The 21018-nt window shown below is 38.8% G+C and overlaps 1 protein-coding gene across 2 annotated transcripts in view; it reads right to left on the bottom strand.

Annotated features, from left to right (window-relative positions):
* SLC16A9 (solute carrier family 16 member 9) overlaps positions 1-21018 on the bottom strand; it is a 75228-nt gene that overhangs the window by 44401 nt on the left and 9809 nt on the right. The gene's annotated exons all lie outside the window — the stretch shown is intronic.

The following is a 21018-nucleotide window of genomic DNA, read 5'->3' on the forward strand; positions in this document are numbered from 1 at the left end:
AATCATGGTGCTGTACACCTATAACTAACATGAAGTAAATCAACTATACTTCAAATTTTTTAAAAAAGGCATAGAGTGAAGTCTCCTTCCTAAATTTATCCCCATTCACCAGGTTCCCACCCACAAGGAAGCCAACCACAGGAAATGACTGTTTTGGATTCTTGTTGCATGTTGAGTTCCCTGTGAAGAAGACTCTTAGCAAGAGAAGGTTTATTAAAAGTGCTCTCATTGGAAGAGAACAGACAGCAGCAAGAGAAGGCAAGCCACCATTCAGAGTTAAGGATTAAGGAGATTTCCAAAGCCGGGCTGACCCCTCAGAGTTGCCCTGAGTGGGGCAAGAGGAGCTGGCCCTTCATACCCCCATGTTGATAACTCACCAATTGCAGACCACCTGGGAAGAGGGTGTGACCTCGGGTGAGGTGACTATTCAAAAGGGGCAACCATTACCCCTGGGGGCTGTTACCTGAAGCCATCTGTTAGCAGCCCTTCAGTTTTGGGGGCAAGAAACCTTTCATTCCTAAAGGGAGTCTGGAGGGAGGGTAGACAGCACGTCACAATGTTCACCAGCTCAAGTATCCCTCCGGAGTTTCTTTTTTTTAAAAAAACATATTTATTTATTTTTGGCTGCGCTGGGTCTTCCTTGTGCTATGTGGGGGCTTCTCACTGCAGGGGCTTCTCTTGGTGCAGAGTACAGGCTCTAGACTTGGGTTGCAGTAATTGTGTGGCTCCCTCTCCCGGGCTCTAGAGCACAGGCTTAGTAGTTATGGCACATGGACTTAGTTGCTCCATGGCATGTGGGATCTTCCCAGATCAGGAATGGAATCCATGTCCCCCGCATTGGCAGATGGATTCTTAACCACTGGACTACCAGGGAAGTCCCCTTCAAGAGTTTCTTTATGAATATAACAAGCAAAAACAAGCAAATAGTCTTAGATATCCTTTTTTCAACAAAACATTCATTTGGTTCAAAATGGAAAAAAAATGACGAAGATATACAGTCTCCCTCTACCTAGTTCCTGTCTAATTCCCATACCCTTCAAAGGTAATCAACACTTCTTGTTTCTCTTGTATCTTTCTAGAACTGAAGCAACTTAGCACGCACTCACACAGAATTAACTTATAAATACATAAGCTAACTCAAATACAGATTCCCTCTAATTTTTTACACACAAAATAATAGCATGTTATATACACTGATATGTGTCTTGCTTTTTCTCACTTGAAAAATACCTTGAAGATCTTTCACATCAATGTGTAATAACCATCCTCACTCCTTTCTTTCGGCTACGTTGTGTTCCAGTAATTCTGAATTCTTTAACCAGTCCCCACTGCTCCCAATGAAAAACAATGCTGTAATGAATAACCTCAAATACACATATATCTTTCTACATATCTGAAAAGAATTGCTGAGTCAACTACAAATAGACATTTGTAATTGTAATCAGTATTAGCAAATTGACTTCAAGGGATTAAACCAATTTATATGAGCCCCAGCAACTTTGGGTGTGTTGTGAAACTTTTGGATTTATGCCAATATGTTGGCTTTAACTTACATTTCTCAGCATTCTCTGAATGATATGTTGTTCCATAGGTGAAAAGTCATTTGTAATTTGTATCTAATTCTTGGGTATATATGGGTGTTTCTGGATTTTTCCTTCTGTTCCAATGATCTGTTTAGTCACCCATCATTACCAAATTTGTTTAACTATTAAGTCTTTCTTTTTCTTTTGGCCAACCCACGTGGCTTGCAGGATCTTAGTTTCATGACCAGGGCTTGAACCCGCACCCACAGCAGTGACAGTGCAAAGAACTAACCACCTGACCACCAGAGAATTACTCCTTAAGCATGTTTAATATATTTCAAGTTTCAGTGCAAAGAGTTTCTTTCCTCTCTGTCACTGCACACCTTTTCAATATTTGCTTGGCTCTTCTTGTTTGTTTGGGCTTCCCTCATAGCTCAGTTGGTAAAGAATCCACCTGCAATGCAGGAGACTTCAATTTGCTCCCTGGGTCAGGAAGATCTGTTGGAGAATAGATAGGCTACCCACTCCAGTATTCTTGGGCTTCCCTTGTGGCTCAGCTGGTAAAGAATCTGCCTGCAATGTGGGAGACCCAGGTTTGATCCCTGAGTTGGGAAGATCCCCTGGAGAAGGGAAAGGCTACCCACTCCAGTATTCCAGCCTGGAGAATTCCAGGGTTGCACATAGTTAGACACGACTGAGTGATTTTCACTTTCATTGTTTGTTTACTTTTTTATATGAACTTCTGAATCAGTTTGATTCTAAAATCTGATAGTGCTTTCATTATGACTGAGTTAAATTATAAATTGATTTAATGGGGGGAAATTCCTTTTATGATGTTGAGTCTATTTTCCATTTCATATCTTTGCATTTGTTCAATCTATTTTGTGTTCTAGTGTTTAAAGTTTTCCTGAATGTTTCTTTTTATTTTTATAGTTTACTCTTTTTGCTAACATTATAATTGGGCTTATTTCTTTACCTCTGTTTGTATGTATAAAAGCTATTAATATCTGTATGTTAATTTTGGATTCTACTACCTTACTATAAAATCTCTTGTTTGAATTAGATTCTTCAATGATTTTCTTGGGTATATACAACTGATAATACAATACAGTTATATAGCCATCTACAAACCCCTTACTTTGGATTCTCACGTGTCTAATCTTTTTTTTTTTTTGCCTTTGTGTGAGGCAAGGCATACAGAATAATGTTAAATAATCAGAGTATATATCTTTGTCCAGTTTCTAACTTTAATGGAAAAGCCTTCAAGTGCCATGGTACTGCTTCTGAGGCTCAGACAGATATAGTCCACAAACTTAAGGGAAAAAGTTTCTACTTTCAAGTGTTATTATTATAAAGAATGTTTGTTATGTTTTTCTCAAATGCATTTCCAGTGCATACGGAGATGATGTAATTTTCTTCTCTTTTTAATATAACAAAATCTCTATTTTTCTACTATTGAATCATCCTTGAATTAGTAGACTAAATCTTCCCTGGTTCATGCTCTATTTTGATTATGTCAGTCTCTTTGGGGGAGGGTTAAAGTCATAGGTGAGATTTGTCTCTTTTGTTTTTAATTTTGACTGCGTTTTGGTATCAAACTTATATTTTAAAAGAATTTGAAAACATTCATTCTTTACAAATTCTGAAGTAGTTTACACGGTAATGGATTTGGAGGCCCACGGCCTGAACTTCCTGCCCTTGACGGGCCTCCCAGTCATCTTTACCTTCTGTCTCTCTTCAGCATGCCAGGTTCACAGTTAGGTTCAACAGAGTCCTCTTCATCCACAGATTTTGCCAAACCATTCTCTTGGCTGTAGTTTCATCAGAAAATAGGTGAAGAGAGTAGGGATATCATTCTTCCATTCATGTATACCCCTCATTAGATGATGAGGAATTTGGCTACCTTAAGAGAGACTTTCCTGGTGGCTTAGACAGTAATGCATCTGCCTACAATGCAGGAGAGCAGGGTTTGATCCCTGGGTCGGGAAGATCCCCTGGAGAAGGAAATGGCAACCCACTCCAGTACTCTTGCCTGGAAAATCCTATGGAGGGAGGAGCCTGGTAGGCTATAATCCATGGGGTCACAAAGAGTGGCCACGACTGAGCGATTTCACTTTCACTTTTTCGAGACTCATAGCTATACCCATCAATTTACCTGCAACTTGGTGAATTTCTTCACTTTGACATTCAAAGTACTGGGCAAAAATTCTGTCACCACCTGCCACAGCTTTTTGTACAAATTAACTTGCAATATTTCATAACTGAAAACCAAGAAATGTTACAATTTGTGCACAAAACTGTAGAGTCTAAAATTTAGTCTCTCAGACCACATGACTGTGTTAGCAGACAGAATACTTGCAAATATAAAATCCTTTGAAGTACTCAGATATGCCCCTTCCTGAGAAGTCTATTCTCTCCCGTACCTATTCTACTGAAAAGTAAATAATAAATTCTGTTCCTTCTAGAGACACCATAGTGGTACTCTGCAATTCCTATTTAGAGTACCTTTTAAAGAAAAGAAAGTCTTAATTCCCTAAACCAGATAATGTATGACATCAATAACCAAGTACCTAATGAGGCCAAAAGGTTGTGTAAAAAACCAAATGCAGGGCTTCCCTGGTGGCTCAGTGGTAAATAATCTGCCTGCCAATGCTGGAGACACAGGTTTGATCCCTGATCCTGGAAGATTCCATGTGCCAAGAAGCAACTAAACCTGTGGGCCAAAAGTACTGAGCCTGTGCTCGTGAGCCTGGGAGCCACAAGTACTGAAGCCCACGCACCCTAGAGTCCCTGCTCCAAAACAAGAGAAGCCACTGCAGTGAGAAGCCTGCACACCACAGCTTGAGAGCAGTGCTCACTTGCTGCAACTAGAGAAAAGCCCATGTAGCCACGAAGACCCAGCATAGTCATAAATAAATAAATAAAATTTTTTTTTTTTTAATGTATAAGAGATTGTCCTTCATTTAAATCTTCAAGGTACAGCTGTCCAGGAAAAGCACACATATACAAAGGCAAAGCACCATGATCTTAAAAAAAGTCAGAGTTTTCTGGAGGGAAAGGGAAGGGGAGTGAAAAGGTGAGGAATATCTCCCTTGCAAGTTTTCAAACTGAAGTAGACAGAAATGCCTTTGGCCATGCCTTGCTTTGCTTTGCTTTGCCTTGAGTGACATTTCAACACACAGGACAGGAGCCAGAGAAATTCTTCTCACAGTAAATGTTTGGGAGAGCAAATCTTTGAAATACAAAGCTCCCATATGTATCATCTGGGACTAGAATGATGAGATTTTTAAAGAGTTGGCTAAGAGCTTCTGACCTTTCATTGTCTCAGAATTTGAGACACAGGTAGTCTGAACAGAACATGGTGAAAAATACCATTTAAAAAAAAAAATACCATTTAGTGATTTCTTATTTTCTGTCAGGGCAACATCTTTCTCCTGTAATCTGCTATCCTTTAGATGTCTCTCACCTGTTTTTTCTGATTTTCTATATTCTATAAGGTGAGTTCACAACTAGACAAGCCTTTCCTCCTTGTTGTAATGGTAGCCAATTTTCTTCGGAGCACTTGGGTCTTTCCTCATGGATAGATGGTTGGTGGGACTGTTAATCAAGAGGTCTTTGATCTTGACCAATAAAGTAAACCTGAACCAAGCAAGGCCAGTAGGACCTCTTCCCCAGGATCCTGAATCTTGAGTGCAATGTTCTAATAAAAGAAAAATATTTGGGATTTATTGATCCCAGTGGCAGTGCTTTAAAGAAACCCTCTGTCAAATCCTACTACCTTGGCTACCGAGGGATACCCAGGCCCGGTTCCTCCAGTCTTCCATTTCATTCTCAGAGTTAACCTAGTAAATTATTTTAAGTTAGCTGGCATTTGTTTCTTTTAAGTGCAACAGAATAAACATGTTGTGAGTGTGCAGTAATTTCAAGTTTATTATTTTAACTATCCACACCCAGCTTGATCCTGTTTGGGTCAAAGGTTAAGCTTAGTGTACAGTCTATGACCACAAAATAAGGAAATATAGATATGTTACCATTTTTTTCTGAAAATTTCATCTTACTAATTCTCCTTCTTCATAACTTATGATCCAATATGATAAAATGTCTTCCCTGGTAGTCTTATGAATAAAGAGCTTAAATTAATTGAAATATTATATATTAACACATACATATGGAACCTAGAAAAATGATATAGGTGAACTTTATTTGCAAAACAGAAATAGGAACATGGATGTACAGAACAAACATATGGAAACCAAGAGAGGGAAAGGGGAGGTGGGATGAATTGGGAGATTGAGACTGTCATATATACACTATTTTTACTATGTACAAAATAGATAACTAATCAGAACCCATGGTATAGCTCAGGCAACTCTACTCAGTGCTCTCTGGGAGCAACTAAAGGAGAAGGAAATCCAAAAAGGAGGAACTGTATGTATACATATGGCGGATTCACTTTGCTGTATAGTAGAAAGTATCAGATCATTGTAAAGCAACTATATTCCAATAAAAGGTAATCAAAAATTAATTAACTGAAATTTCCACTAAGCCTGTTTATCCTAATATTTACAGAAATACAGTGTTATAAAAATGGGATCTTCATTCCAGAAATTTTTTGATCACTTTCAATTTAAATTATATTGCACTAGATACCAAGGAACCTCAGAAGAAATATAAGGCATAGCCCTTGCCACGTAGGAGCTTATAACCCCATTAGGAAGGTAAGATGCATGCACAAGAGTATATGGTGAAGTGCCACAGAGGCTGGGTGGACAGTAAATGTTTAGGAATCACAGGGAAATGCAGACAATCAAGGCAGGAGCAGGAGTGGAAGGCCTCATGAAGCAGGTTGGTTCTTTTTTTTTTTTTTTAATTTTTGGCCATACCCCATGCCATGGCCTCCCAGGTGACGCTAGTGGTATAGAACCCACTTGCCAACCCAACCTGCAGGAGGTACAAGAGATGTGGGTTTGATCCCTGGGCCAGGAAGATCCCCTGGAGTAGGAAATGGCAACCCATCTCAGTATTCTTGCCTGGAAAATTCCATGGGCAGAGGAGCCTGGGGGACTACAGTCCATGGGGTCACAAAGAGTTGGACACAACTTAGCTGCAGCAGCATAGGATGAAGCATGGCATGTGGGAATTTAGTTTCTGGACCAGGGATCAAACCCACACTCCCTGCATTGGACAGTGGAGTCTTAACCAGGGAAGTCTGAAAGCAGGTCAGTTCTAAAAAATAATGTAGACTCATTAAAGGGTGGCTCAGCAAGAAGATCAAGACAAATATGGGTCTGGAATCAAGAACAGGCTTAGCAGGTCTGGTGCAAAGCGAAAAGGGTGGATCTTCAAAGGCCTACAGAAGAAAATATTAGAAAGATAGCAATTTCCACTGAAGTTTAAGAGCAAAGTATCCCAAGAAGCTTGAGTTTATAGCCCCAAGAAAGGATTCTTTTCACACCTTTTGTAATAAATCCTGGCAATAATAACCCATTATATAATCTAAGCAGTGGATTTTTTCCCAAAAAATATAGTAAGATCAAGGCTTACCTGGTGGCCCAGAGGCTGACTCCCCACTCCCAATGCATGGAGCCCAGGGTTCAATCCCTGGTCAGGGAACTAGACCCCACATGCTGCAACTAAGAGCTTGCATGCCACAACTAAGACTAAGTGCAGCCAAATTAAAAAAAAAAAAAAAGATCAGTAAGTACCAGAACATTTTGTTTTATTTGGACTAGTGTTCCATGAGTATATTCAAAGTTTGGGACTCTTGTTCATATAACTGTATGAAAATATGCTTCTACATACTACATGTATTGTTGCATATTCTAGTACACTCTTTGAGAGTTTGGAATCTTTTAACCTGTGTGAAATTCAGACTCTGCATGACAAGGCACCTTATAAAACTCAAAATTAGAAGCTATTTTGAAAGATAATTTGAAGAGACTTGAAAGGGAAATCAAAGATTTTACAGACAAGCAAAAGCTAGAAGAGTGCAGAACCACCAAACCAGCTTTACAACATATGTTCATAGAACTTCTCTAGGTGAAAAAGAAAAGGCCTCAACTAGAAACAAGAAAATTACAAAATGAAAAAGCTCACTGAAGGAAAATATACAGTAAAGGTAGGAAATCATCTACACATTACAAGCTAGAAGAGAGGTTAAAAGACAAAAGTAGTAAAAAAAAGCATCTATATTCACAATAAAAAGTTAAGGGATACACAAAAAATTAAAAGTAACATATGATATCAAAAACAGTAATTATAAGGAGAGGAGAGTAAAAATACAGGGTTTTCAAAATGAATTTGAAAGTAAGAGATCAGTAACTTAAAACAAGCACATATAAATACAGGCTTCTATATTAAAAACTTCATGGTAACCACAAACCAAAAATTTGTAATAGATATACATACAAAAAAGAAAAAGCAATCCAAATATAACACTAAATATAGTCATCAACCTACTGAATGGAGAAGATATCTACAAATGATATGACAGATCAGGGATTAGTATTCAACATATATAAACAGCTCATACAATTCAACATCAAAAAAACACAAAATAACCCAATTAAAAAATGGACAGGAGGACTAAATAAATATTTTTCCAAAGAGGAAATGCAGACGGCCAACAGGCACATGAAGGGGCGCTCAATATTGTTAATCATCAGGGGAATTGCAAATCAAAACCACAATTAAACATCACCTCACATACGTCAGAATAACTGTCACCAAAAAGAACACAAATAACAATGTTGACAAGGATGTGGAGAAAAGGAAACCTAGTACACTGTGGTGGGAACATAAATTGGTGCAGTCACTGTGGAAACCAGTATTGAGGTTTCTCAAAAAAATAAAAATAAGATTAGCATGTGAGCCAGCATTTCTACTATTGGGTATATATTCAAAAAAGACAAAAACACTAATTTGAAAAGATACATGCATCCCAATGTTCACAGCAGCATTACTCACAATGGCCAAGGTATGGAAGTAATCTAATTAAGATTCCATCAACAGATAACTGGATAAAGAAGATGTGGAATATATATACAATGAGATACTATCCAGCCACAAAAAACTGCCAAATCTTACCATTTGCAGTGACGTGAATAAACTTGGAGGGTGTTATGTTTTAGTGAAATAAGTCAGACAGAGAAAGACAAATACTACATGATACCACTTACATGTGTAATCTAAAAAATACACCTAGTAAATACAACAAAAAGAAGCAGTCTTATAGAGAACTATTAATAGTGGTTACCAGTGGGGGGGAAGGGCAATATTGGGGTGGGGGAGAGGAGGTGCAAACAACGGGGTATAAGATAGGCTCAAGGATGTATTGAACATCACAGGGAATATAACCAATATTTTGTAATGGAAAGTATCCTTAAAATTGATATGAAAATTTTTTTAATTTAAATAAACTGCCTGATGAAGTAAAAAATGTTGGTCTTTAAAAATATATCTATCCTACATATTATTATAAACCTCCCTTGGACAAGAAAGAAGAACAATAAATAAAATGAACCATAATAAAATCACACTATTCAACAAAATTAGATTATCATTAGTATAAAGGATAGCATGTACTCCTAAAGTTATAATTTGTTCTGTTAAAGGAAAAGGAGAGTTAGGTAAATTTCAAGACATTTCCTTCAGAAAATGAAAAGGACTGTTGATGAAAGTCTATGTTACACTCATGGAAAACTTTTAAGCTCTAACCTCTTAGATGGCATTCAGTTCTGTTCAAGTGATGCCAAGTCTTTGTTATTTCCTCAACTCTACACTGGCTGAAAATCTCCATTCTCCCGGATATAGGATGTCAGAATTGCGTATTTGACATTTATGAACATTTAATGTTAACACAGAAGCTTCCTGTCCCTGAAATGTATATGAATGTTCTACACTATTTTTTGTCGAATACAGTGATTTACAATTGTTTGGTCTTATTTTCAGTCATAGCCGCCTCAGTAATTTTTCTCTAGTAACTCCTTTTTGAATGTTACCTTTAAATCTTTAAGGATTCCTAGATACATTTTCTACTTGAAATAATAAAAATAAATGAAAAAAAAAAGTAGGCAAAAATGGCAAATTTTTATTTGAACCTCAATCACTACCAAATTATCTGGTGCTGAATTATCACTTTATTTTAATTGAGAGTCTACAATCATGGGCTACATCCTGGGGGCAAACAGTTTATTCCAGGTTGATTTTATCTTGATCTAGGCATCCATCCGTGAGGAGTGTCAAAAGTCTGAATCAGCCTGGTTTCATGACCTTTCCTCAGTCACATTAATGCCACAGTCATTATGTGGGCAGCTTTAACATATGGGCAAGGAGGTAGATCACAAACACCCTCCCGTGTTGCTGGTGGGGATGCAAAGGCAGTGGCCACTTTGGAAAATTGAAGGAGTGGGAATGGAGAATGACTGTTAAAGGGACAAGGTTTCTTTGGAGTGATGAAAATGTTTTGCAATTTTTTTATTTATTCATTGGCTGAACCTTTTGGCATGTGGAACTTCCCTGACCGGGGACCAAACCTGCATCCCCTACAGTGGGGGCTCAGAGTCTTAACCACTGAACCACCAGCATAGTCCTACAATTATTTTTAAACGTTTTAAAATTAGATTTTGGTATAGTATGCACAACTCTTGAATAAGATCCACTCAACAGTACACAGTAGGTGGGTGAATTTTATCACATGTGAATCTTATCTGTCCAAAGAAAACACATTCAGAAGCTCCTAGAGTGTAACTGATTCATTCTGCTGCACAGCAGAAATGAACACAACACTGTAAAGCAACCATACTTGAGTAAAAATCAAGTCTTTAGAAGTTCCTAGAAATTATGTTTTAGTTCTGACTCCAATACAGGTAACAAGTTTCATAAACTAAAGAGCAGCCCTGCTCTGCCAGAGCTGTTCTAGTGTTAGTATTGCTCTCCCCATTGTGCCTTTGCCCCTCCAAACATACATCATTTACTGCCTGCTACCACAGTTTGGGAGAAGGGATTCTGAGAACTGGGAATTCTAATAAAATTGTAGGTAAACAAATCAGTCTTTGGGTGCTGTGATAAAAAAAAAAGAAGGTAGCCAAATAATTCTTTGTGAATTATTGTGAATTATGCTTATTAAAATATAAACAAGTATATACTAATACATACTAAAGTTCATTGTTGTTCAGTCACTAAAGTCATGTTCGACTCTTTGTGACCCCATGGACTGCAGTACATCAGGATACCCTGTCCTTCACTCTCTCCCACAGTTTGCTCAAATTCATGTCCACGGAGTCAGTGACGCTATCTAAACATCTCATCTTTCTCCTTTAGCCTTCAATCTTTCCCAGCCACAGGGTCTTTTCCAATGCGTTGGCGGTTTCCATCAGCTGGGCAAATTATTGGAGCTTCAGCTTCAATATCAGTCCTTCCAATGAATATTCAGGGTTGATTTCCTTTAGGATTGACTGGTTTGATCGCCTTGCTGTCCAAGGGACTCTCAAGAGTGTTCTCCAGCACCACAGTTCTAAAGCATCCATTCCTCCATGCTCAGCCTTCTTTATGGCCCAACTTTCCATCCATACATGACTACTGGAAAAACCAGAGCTTTGACTAGATGGACAGTTGTCAGCAAAGTGATGTCTTTGCTTTGTCACATGCTATCTAGGTTTGTCACAGTTTTTCTTCCAAAGAGCAAGTGTCTTTTAATTTCATGGCTGCAGTCATCATCCAAAGTGATTCTGGAGCCAAGAAAATAAAATCTGTCACTGCTTCCACTTTTTCCCCATCAATTTGCCATGAAGTGATGGGACTGGATGCCATCATCTTAATTTTTTGAATGTTGACTTTTAAACCAGCTTTTTCAATCTCCTTTTTCACTTTCATCAAAACGATCTTTAGTTCCTTTTCACTTTTAGACATCAGAGAGATATCATCTGCATTTCTGATGTTGTTGATATTTCTCCTGGCAATCTTGATTCTTGCTTGGGATTCATTCTGCCTGGTATTTCACATGATGTACTCTGCATATAAATTAAAAAAAGTCAGGGTGACAATATACAGCCTTGATGTACACTCCTTTCCCAGTTTTGAACCAGTTTGTTGTTCATTGTGGGGTTCTAACCATTGCTTCTTGACCTGAATACAGGTTTCTCAGGAGACAGGTAAGGTAGTCTGGTTTTCTTTCAATCTCTTTAAGAATTTTCCACAGTTTGCTGTGATTTACACAGTCAAAGGCTTTCACATAGTCAACGAAGAAGAAGTAAAGGTTTTTCTGGAACTCCCTTGCTTTCTCCATGATCCAATGAATGTTGGCAATTTGATCTCTAACTTCGCCTTTTATAAACCCAGCTTGTACATCTGGAAATTTCAGTTCACATAATGCTGAAGCGCAGCTTGAAGGATTTTGAGCATAATCTTGCTAGCATGTGAAATGAGCGCAACTGTACAATAGTTGGAACATTCTCTGGCATTGCCCTTCTTTGGGACTGGAATGAAAACTGACCTTTTACAGTCCCGTGGCCACTGCTGAGTTTTTCAAGTTTGCTGGCATATTGAGTGCAGCACTTCAACACATCCTTTTTAAGGACTTGAAATAGCTCAGCTAGAATTCCATCACTTCTACTATCTTTATTCGTAGTGATGTTTCCTAAGACCCACTTGACTTTACACTCCAGGACATCCAGCTCTAGGTGAGTGACCACACCATCATGGTTATTTGGGTCATTAAGACCTTTTTTGTATAGTTCTTCATTGTATTCCTGCCACTTCTTAATCTCTTCAGCTTCTGTTAAGTCTTTACCATTTCTGTCCTTTATCATGACCATCCTCACATGAAATGTTTCCTTGATATCGCCAATTTTCTTGAAGAGATCTCTAGTCTTTCCATTCTACTATTTTCCTCTATTTCTTTGCATTATTCATTTAAGAAGGCCTTCTTATCCCTCTGTGCTATTCTCTGGAACTCTGCACTCAGTTAGGTATATCTTTCCCTTTCCCCCTTGCCTTTCACTTCTCTTCTTTCCTCAGCTATCTGTAAAGCTTCCTCACACAACCACTTTGCCTTCTTGCATTTCTTTTTCCTTGGGATGGTTTTTGTCACTGTCTCCTGACTAGTTCTTCAGGCATTCTGTCTACAAGATCTAATCCCTTGAATCTATTTGCCACTTCCACTGTATAATCATAAGGGATCTGATTTTGGTCATACCTGAATGGCCTAGTGGCTTTCTCTCCTTTCTTCAGTTTAAGGCTGAATTTTGCTAAGAAGCTCAAGATCAGAGTTACAGTCAGTTCTGGGTCTTGTTTTTGCTGACTGTATAGAGTTTCTCCATCTTTGGCTGCAAAAAATATAATCAATCTGATTTTGCTATTGACCATCTGGTGATGTCCATGTGCAGAGTCATGTCTTGTGTTGTTGGGAGAGAGTGTTTGCTATGACCAGTGTGTTCTCTTGACAAAACTCTGTTAGTCTTTGCCATGTTTCATTTTGTACTCCAAGCCCAAACTTGCCTTTTACTCCAGATATCTCTTGACTTCCTACTTTTGCATTCTAATCCCCTATGATGAAATGGACATCCATTTTTTGGTGTTAGTTCTTGAAAGTGTTGTAGGTCTTCATAGAGACGTTCAACGTCAGCTTCTTCAGCATTACTGGTTGGGGCATAGACTTGGATTACTATGATGATGAATGGTTTGCCTTGGAAAGGAACCCAGATCATTCTGTTGTTTTTGAGACTGTACCCAAGCACTGCATTTCAGACTCTTTTGTTGACTATGAATGCTCCATATATATTTATATGTGTATATATATACATTTTATACATATACATTATATATACAGTATAAAATTGAATCACTTTTCTGTACAACTAAAACCAATACAACATTGTAAATCAACTATTTGTTGTAGTTCAGTTGTTCAGTCGTGTCCAACTCTTTACAACCCCATGGACTGCAGCATGCCAGGTTCCCCTGTCCTTCATCATCTCTGCCCTGTCTCCATTTTTAAAAGTCTTATTATTTAAAAATTTAAAAACAGATGTGTAAGTAATGATGCCTGTACATAGTTCTTGACTTCTCCTATCATTTCACATCTACTTTCACTTTCCTATTTCTCAAGCACTTTAGTTCTGTGGTGTGTTTTAGGGGTAAGAAGTGTAACATCTGCAGTTACAAGAGTGTCAAAACTATTATGACTGATTTTTGATAATATATGAGTAGCATAAAGCTTTAAAATAATGTAAGTTTCTTCTGGGTCAAAAACGTAAACTTCCTATGTATTGATTTATATATTTTCGAATAGAATAACCCTAACACCAATGTTAGTCCTTCAAAAGTAAGTCATTAGCTCAATTTTGACACTTACCCATGACATTTCATAATCAGCACAGTTTATGATTTCTAAAGTAAAATAATTTGTTATATATCAATATTATTTTTTAAAAGAAAAAGAAACTACATGTTGTCTTTGTAAATTAACTTTAAAACTCCTTGTAAAACCATACGAGTTATCCTTATTTTATACATATACACACATGTATATTAGGGCTTCCCTGATGGCTCAGCAGTAAAGAATCTGCCTGCAGTACAAAAGATGAAGGAGACGTGGGTTCAATCCCTGGGTAGAAAAATCCCCTAGAGGAGGAAATGAAAACTCACTCCAGCATTCTTGCCTGGAGAATCCCGTGGACAGAGGAGTCTGGCGGGCTACAGTCCATAGGGTCACAGAGTCAAACACAACTGACAGTCTGAGCACACACGTGCATATATACATATATATTTCTATATCTACAATTCTGTATGCCTTTTCCACAATATTAAATAGCTACAAAAGAGAATTAACTCCAAACAAGAATTTCAGTACAGCTGTAAATCCGGTTGTTATGACCTTAATCAGATTGTCTCAGTAGTCAAGGGAGGACTAAGACACTTCATGCGTGCGTGCATGTCGCTTCAGTTGTATCTGACTCTTTGTGACCCTCTGGACTGTAGCCTGCCAGGGCTCCTCTACCCGTGAATTCTCCAAACAAGAATACTGGAGTGAGTTGCCATGCCCTTCTCCAGGGGATTTTCCCAACCCAGGGATTGAACCCAGGACTCTTGTGTCTCCTGCACTGGCAAGCAGGTTCTTCAACACAAGCACCACCTGGGAAGTCCAAGCTACTTTATACTCCTGGCATATTAATGAAGAAAAAAATGAGGATTTAAATGAGGATTTAAAAATCAAGGTATCTGTTAAAAGTTTACTCTTTAAAAATCAGTGCTAGGGGACTTCCCTGATAGTCTAGTGATTAGGACTTCATCTTCCAATGCAAAGGATCTGAGTTCAATTCCTGGTCAGGAGCTAAGATTCCACATGCCTTGCAGCCAAAAAACCAAAACATAAAACAGAAGAATATTGTAACAAACTCAACAGACTTTAAAAATGGTCCTTATTAAAAAAAAATCTTAAAAGAAATCAATGCTATCAGCCAAAAAAGTAGAAACAACCCAAATAACCAACAACTGATAATAAATAAAATGTGGTATATCTACACAATGGAATTTTTCATTTATTATAAATTGTATTTAGCTTTTGGTCTCCAAGTTAACTGAGGAGGCAGGTTGTTTTATTCTTTCATTAAAAAAAATCATTTTATTGAAGTATTGTTGATTTACAATGAAGTGTTTCTGTTGTACAATGAAGTATTTCTGTATATATGTAATCCTTTTTCATACTCTTTGCCATTATTGTTATTACAGGGCATTGAACATAGTTCCCTATGCTATACAATAGGACCTTGTTGTTTACCATCCTGTGCACAATAGTTTGCATCAGATAGTCCCAAACTCCCAATCCATCCCTTCCCCACCTCTACCCTTGGCAACACAAGTTCTCCATTTCTGTGAGTCTATTTCCGTACACAATGATATTATTCAGCAATAGAAGGGAATGAAGTATTACACATGCTACAACATGTATGAACCTTAAAAACACTGTACTAAGTACTAAGGGAAAGCAGCCAATCACCAAAGACTACCTATTACATGGTTCCCATTTCTATGAATCTTCCAGAACAGGCAAGTCTACAGAAAGTAGGTGAGCCATCGCCTAGGGCTGAAAGAGTTTGGAGAAAAAGAGAAATGACTGCTGACAGGTATAAGGTTTCTTTTGGGGGCTGTTGAACATATTTTAGAATTGACTACAGTGATAGTTGTACATGTCTGTGAATACACTGAAAACCATCAAATTGTACACTTTAAATAGCTGAATTATAAGGTTTGTGAGTTATGTTTTAATAAAGCTGTCAAAAAATTAATGCAAACCCCAGCTGAATATATTTATCAAAATTCATCATATTGTATACTTAGACCTGTTGGATTTTACTGTATATAAAGTATACCTCAGTAAAGTTGACTTTATAAAGAAAAATTATTAATGCTATAAACACACATACAGTTCCAATGACTGCTCTATGACCTGATTTGGAGATAAAATCAACAATATCTGTTTAACGTCTTTCATAAATGTGAGGTTCCCTCCCCTCCCACACACCTCCCAACACACACACCCAGATTTCTCCAGTCCATGATTCTTTCATGTAACTTAACTAATGCAGACACAGTCACTTCCTAAGTCAGAGCATCAAGTGCACTCCTGATCACACCCAGATTTCTAACCTAGGAACAGGTTTAAACAAGGGCAACAAAATCAGGAGATTATGCTTTGCTTATTCTATTTGCATTGTAGCTCCTCAAATAAAGCAGTAACAAAGCTCCAGTTCAAGTGCAGGAATGACTACACATCATAAAAGAAGAATCTAAGCAATGAAAATAAAATGTAAGTTCAGGGCTTCTAAAGTAAACGTCAGTGATCTCTGGCTGCTTTGTGTACGTATAGAAGAATGTACAGAAAATGATAAGCAGCAAGTTAATACTTTAAGTTGTTTGATAGCTTCCTTGTTTTCCTCTTAGTTTCACCATAAAGACAGGGTAGAGAGGAAGAGAGGTTTTGCTAGTATCTGGTTCCACAAAGGAAGGAACTGAGTTAAGGTCATGAGCTTTATTCAGTTCAGCTCAGTTGCTCAGTCGTGTTCAGCTCTTTGGACACCATGGACTGCAGCACGCCAGACTTCCCTGTCCATCACCAACTCCTGGAGCCTGCTCAAACTCAAGTCCTTCGCGTCGGTGCTGTCATCCATGATGCCACACGTGAGCTTTGTTATCACATGTATATCTGGTTCTGATACAGTCTACACTACTTACCATATGTTTTTGAGCTAAGTACTTAATGTCTGTGAGCCTCAGTTTTCCCCATCTGTAAAATGCTGAAGCTGAAGCTCCAATACTTTGGCCACCTGATTCGAAGAACTGACTCATTTGAAAAGACCCTGATGGTGGGAAAGACTGAAGGCAGGAGGAGAAGGGGACGACAGAGGATGAGATGGCTGGATGGCATCATTGACTCAATGGATATGAGTTTGAGCAAACTCTGGGAGTTGGTGATGGACAGGGAGGCCTGGCGTGCTGTAGTCCATGGGGTCGCAAAGAGTCAGACGTGACTGAGTGACTGAACTGAAAATGGTAAATTATGAATTTAAAGTACAAAGTTCACTTATATGCGGAATGTTAAAAAAGAGTACAAATGAACTTATCCACAAAACAGAAATAGAGCTACAGATGTGGAAAATAAATTTAAGGTTACAGGGGAGAAGAGGGGAAGGGATGAATTGGGAGATTGGATTGACATATAGACAATATTATATATAAAACAGATAAAAAGTAAGGACCTATTGTATAGCACAGGGAACTCTACTCAGTACTCTGTAATAGCCTAAATAGGAACAGTATGTAAAAAAAGAGTAGCTATATGTATAACTGATTCACTTTGCTGAACACCTGAAACTAACACAACATTGTAAATCAACTATACGCCAATAAAAAAATTTTTAAGTTCAAATCTCAGTGCCTGGCACACAATAACACATTTTACTAAATATTAGCTATGATTTTATACCTATAAAGCATTTCTGGGGACTTAATAGCCACTTTCTCAGTTACTCACACCAGAATTCAAGATCAACTAGTTACTGAATCATTTCTCACTCTAGGGCTTCTAAGACTTTTTGATCTTTACTTATTTCTTAATCTTTAGTTATTTTTTTAATACTAAGAACATTTAAACCAAGATCTGCATACTGGCAGGTTGCATCTGGAATGATTCAAAACTGTGTTTACTACTGTTAAAACTTGATTTGGTTTCAAGTTTAGGAATTCCAGAATTTGCATTTTTAAAAAGTCACCCTATGAAAAAAAAAATAAAATAAATAAATAAATAAATAAAAAGTCACCCTATGGAGAATTCCCAGGCAGTCCGGTGGTTAGGTCTCAGAGCTTTCAATGCGATGGCCCCAGTTTCAATTCCTGGGCAGGGAACCAAGATCCTGCAAGCCTTGCAGTGCAGCCAAAAAAAAAAAAAATCACCCAACGATTCTAATACAGGTCATCCACAGATACACTCTGAAAACTGCTGCCCAACCAAAGTGATTCTCGACCATGACTGCACTAGAATCATCTGGGCAGCTTTTAAATATCCCCGATGCCAGGTCCCACCACCAGCCTGCTCTGGGGTAGAGCCTAACACTCCCAGCCACTCTAACGTGTAGCTAGGCTGAGCATCACTGTCCTAGAGGATACAGCACGTTCTGACCAACCGTCCCATCTTCCATCCCAGTGGAGGAAAGACACAGGTGAGGAAGACAGAGGAGAAGACGAGCAGTTGGTGATAGTGAACCAAGCAAGTGGAAACTGCCTGGAGCCCACCACCCCAGTGCAGCAGCCAGCACTTGGCTGTCTTTTGACTCTACTCTGTCATTTACCCTGTCAAAGACAAAGTTTACTCAGCCCCACACCTAAATCTCCACTGATCATCACATCTACATTGGTTTCAAATAGAAACAAAAGCAAAAATTCTTACAGCAGTGATAACCATGGCAAAAGTTAAGTTTCTTGATTTTCTATAAATGCTTGCAGAAAAAATGCAGAAGAGGATCACTGTCTATAATACAAAATTTAAAAGATGATTACATCCATCTATCTGCTTTTTTAATGAAAAGAGGAGAAAGTGGTATAAGAAAGTATATCAAACAATGCAAAAAATAAACAAACACCTCTACCATGCTAATGCACCTAAGTGACTTAAAGGGTACAGAAAAGTCAGCATCTCTCTCCAAAGAATCAAAAGTTTACCAAACAAGACAGCAGAATAATTGGACCATCTCAGGACAGCATGACTTTTATTTTTCTAAAGCCCCCTGGAGTGTAGAAGGAGGAAAAAAAAAGGAATGGATGGCTGCCTGCTCCCTCTTCACTTCTGACAATCTGGCGCTGTCCCCACTGGTGGTGGCAACGCTATTAACCCCACCCTTTGATGTGGCAAGTGCCCAAAATCTGTTGGCTGGTTTCTGGCCAGAGAATGAGCAATTTCACCCTGACGGCTCCAGAGAAGGCAAATACACACACTGCCAGACAGAAGAGAGAAAAATCTTTTCCCAACTCTCCCACTGTCCCAGATGGCCAAGTCCCAGAGGATGAACTGCCTCTAGAGCATCACTTCACCACCCATAATGCCACCCTGCTGCTGCACAGCAGTGCAGGTAAAGACCTGGGAGGAGCAGCTTCAAGAATCTCCAGGCAGGGGCTTCCCTGGTGGCCCAGTGGTAAAGAATCCACCTGCCAATGCAGGAGACACGGGTTCAATCCCTGATCCGGGAAGATCCCACATGCCATGGAGCGACTAAGCCTATGCATCACAACTATTGAGCCTGTGCTCTAGAGCCTGGGAGCTGAAACTACTGAGCCTTTGTGCCCCAACTGTTGAAGCCCATGTGCCTAGAGCCCATGCTCTGCAACAAGAGAAGCCACAACAATGAGAAGCTCAAGCACCACAACAAAGATCCAGTGCAGCCAAAAAATAAATAAGTGTGTGTGTGTGCGCATGTGTGCATGCTCAGTCACGTACAAGCTCTTTGTGACCCCATGGACCAATACATAAACAAAAATTAAAATAGATATATATGTATAATTGAATCACTTTGCTGTACAACAGAAAGGAACACAACATTGTATATCACCAATACTTCAATAAAATAAACTTTTTTTAAAAAAAGGGAAGAGAGAAGTCTCAGTGAGGAAAGACCCCAGTGACAATGACGGTCTGCTCTTAGGTCCCAAAGAGCCATCAGGTCACCCACAGCCCAAAGAAGACAAAACAAAGAGGCCCTGAAGTACAAGAGAGGCTTACTTTCATTCCTTTCTTTCATTTCCTTCCTTCCTTCCTTTTCCGCTCAACTCAGGGAGCTATGCAGCTTATGCACACCTCTTTGCCGTGTGTTACTCCACAGTTTCCAGGGTACTTGTTGGTAGAATGGAGGTGAAGATGAATCCTCAAAGTTGACAAGACAAAATCAATTCCTGTGTCTCCTGAGCACCACGGGAAGTCAAGTTTGCCTTGACAGTCTTCATACCCCAGTTTTCTACTCTTCCCCAGTTCAAAGATACCCCTTCGTGACTTCAAATATACCAAAGATCTTGAGGATACCCTGGTTGTTCAGTGGTGAGGATTCCATACTTTCACTGCCAAGGTTGAGGGTTCAGTTCCTAGTCAAGGAACTAACATCCCGAAAGCCGTGAGGTGTGACCATAAAGATATCTAAGATCTTGTTTGGGTCCTTTGCTTTTTTGATGCTCTTTGGGCATCAAAAAAGCAAAGGACCCAATTTTAAGGTTGCAGCTCCACACAAGCATGTTTCTAATCATTAAAGCATATACTTTTCAGGGGATTTCAAACCTGGCTGTGGCTCAGACAGTAAAGAATCTGCTTGCAATGCAGGAGACCAGGGTTTGATCCCTGGGTCAGGAGGATCTCCTGGAGAAGGGAATGGCTACCCACTCCAGTATTCTTGCCTGGAGAATCTCAAGAACAGAGGAGCCTGATGGGCTACAGTCCATGGGGTCGCAAAGAGTTGGATACAACTGAGCAACTAACACTTTTCATTTCAAACCTGGCTGTACCATAGGGGCTTAAAAAGGACCAATGTCTGAGACTTCTCTAGACACATGAAAACAGGATCTCTGGGCTTGAGGCCAAATTGCTAAAGGGCTCCAGGTGATCTCAATGTGAAGCTTCTAACAGAAAGGAGTGGACCACTGCACTAGCTTACATAATTGCTCCTCTTGCCGGACAAGCCTAAATTGAAAGACTTGACTGATTTTAGTTATTTAAACTGATCTAACACTTTCTATGTATCAGACACAGTGCCAGGATTTTCAAATGTTATCTTTTTAATCTACATAAGATAAATTAGAAAAGTATTAATAACCCTCCTTCTACCTCCAAAGTCCACAGAATTTTTGCTAGATTCTACTTAAGGCTCTCTCTCTCCATTTAACCCTAGGATTTATCACCTAATGGAGGTTCATAAATTGTTCATAGGTTTGCATTCTTTTACTTTGGTAAGTTATCTTAAAC

The sequence above is a fragment of the Cervus elaphus genome, chromosome 15, assembly GCF_910594005.1.
Source record: "Cervus elaphus chromosome 15, mCerEla1.1, whole genome shotgun sequence".
Taxonomy (NCBI): Eukaryota; Metazoa; Chordata; class Mammalia; order Artiodactyla; family Cervidae; genus Cervus; species Cervus elaphus.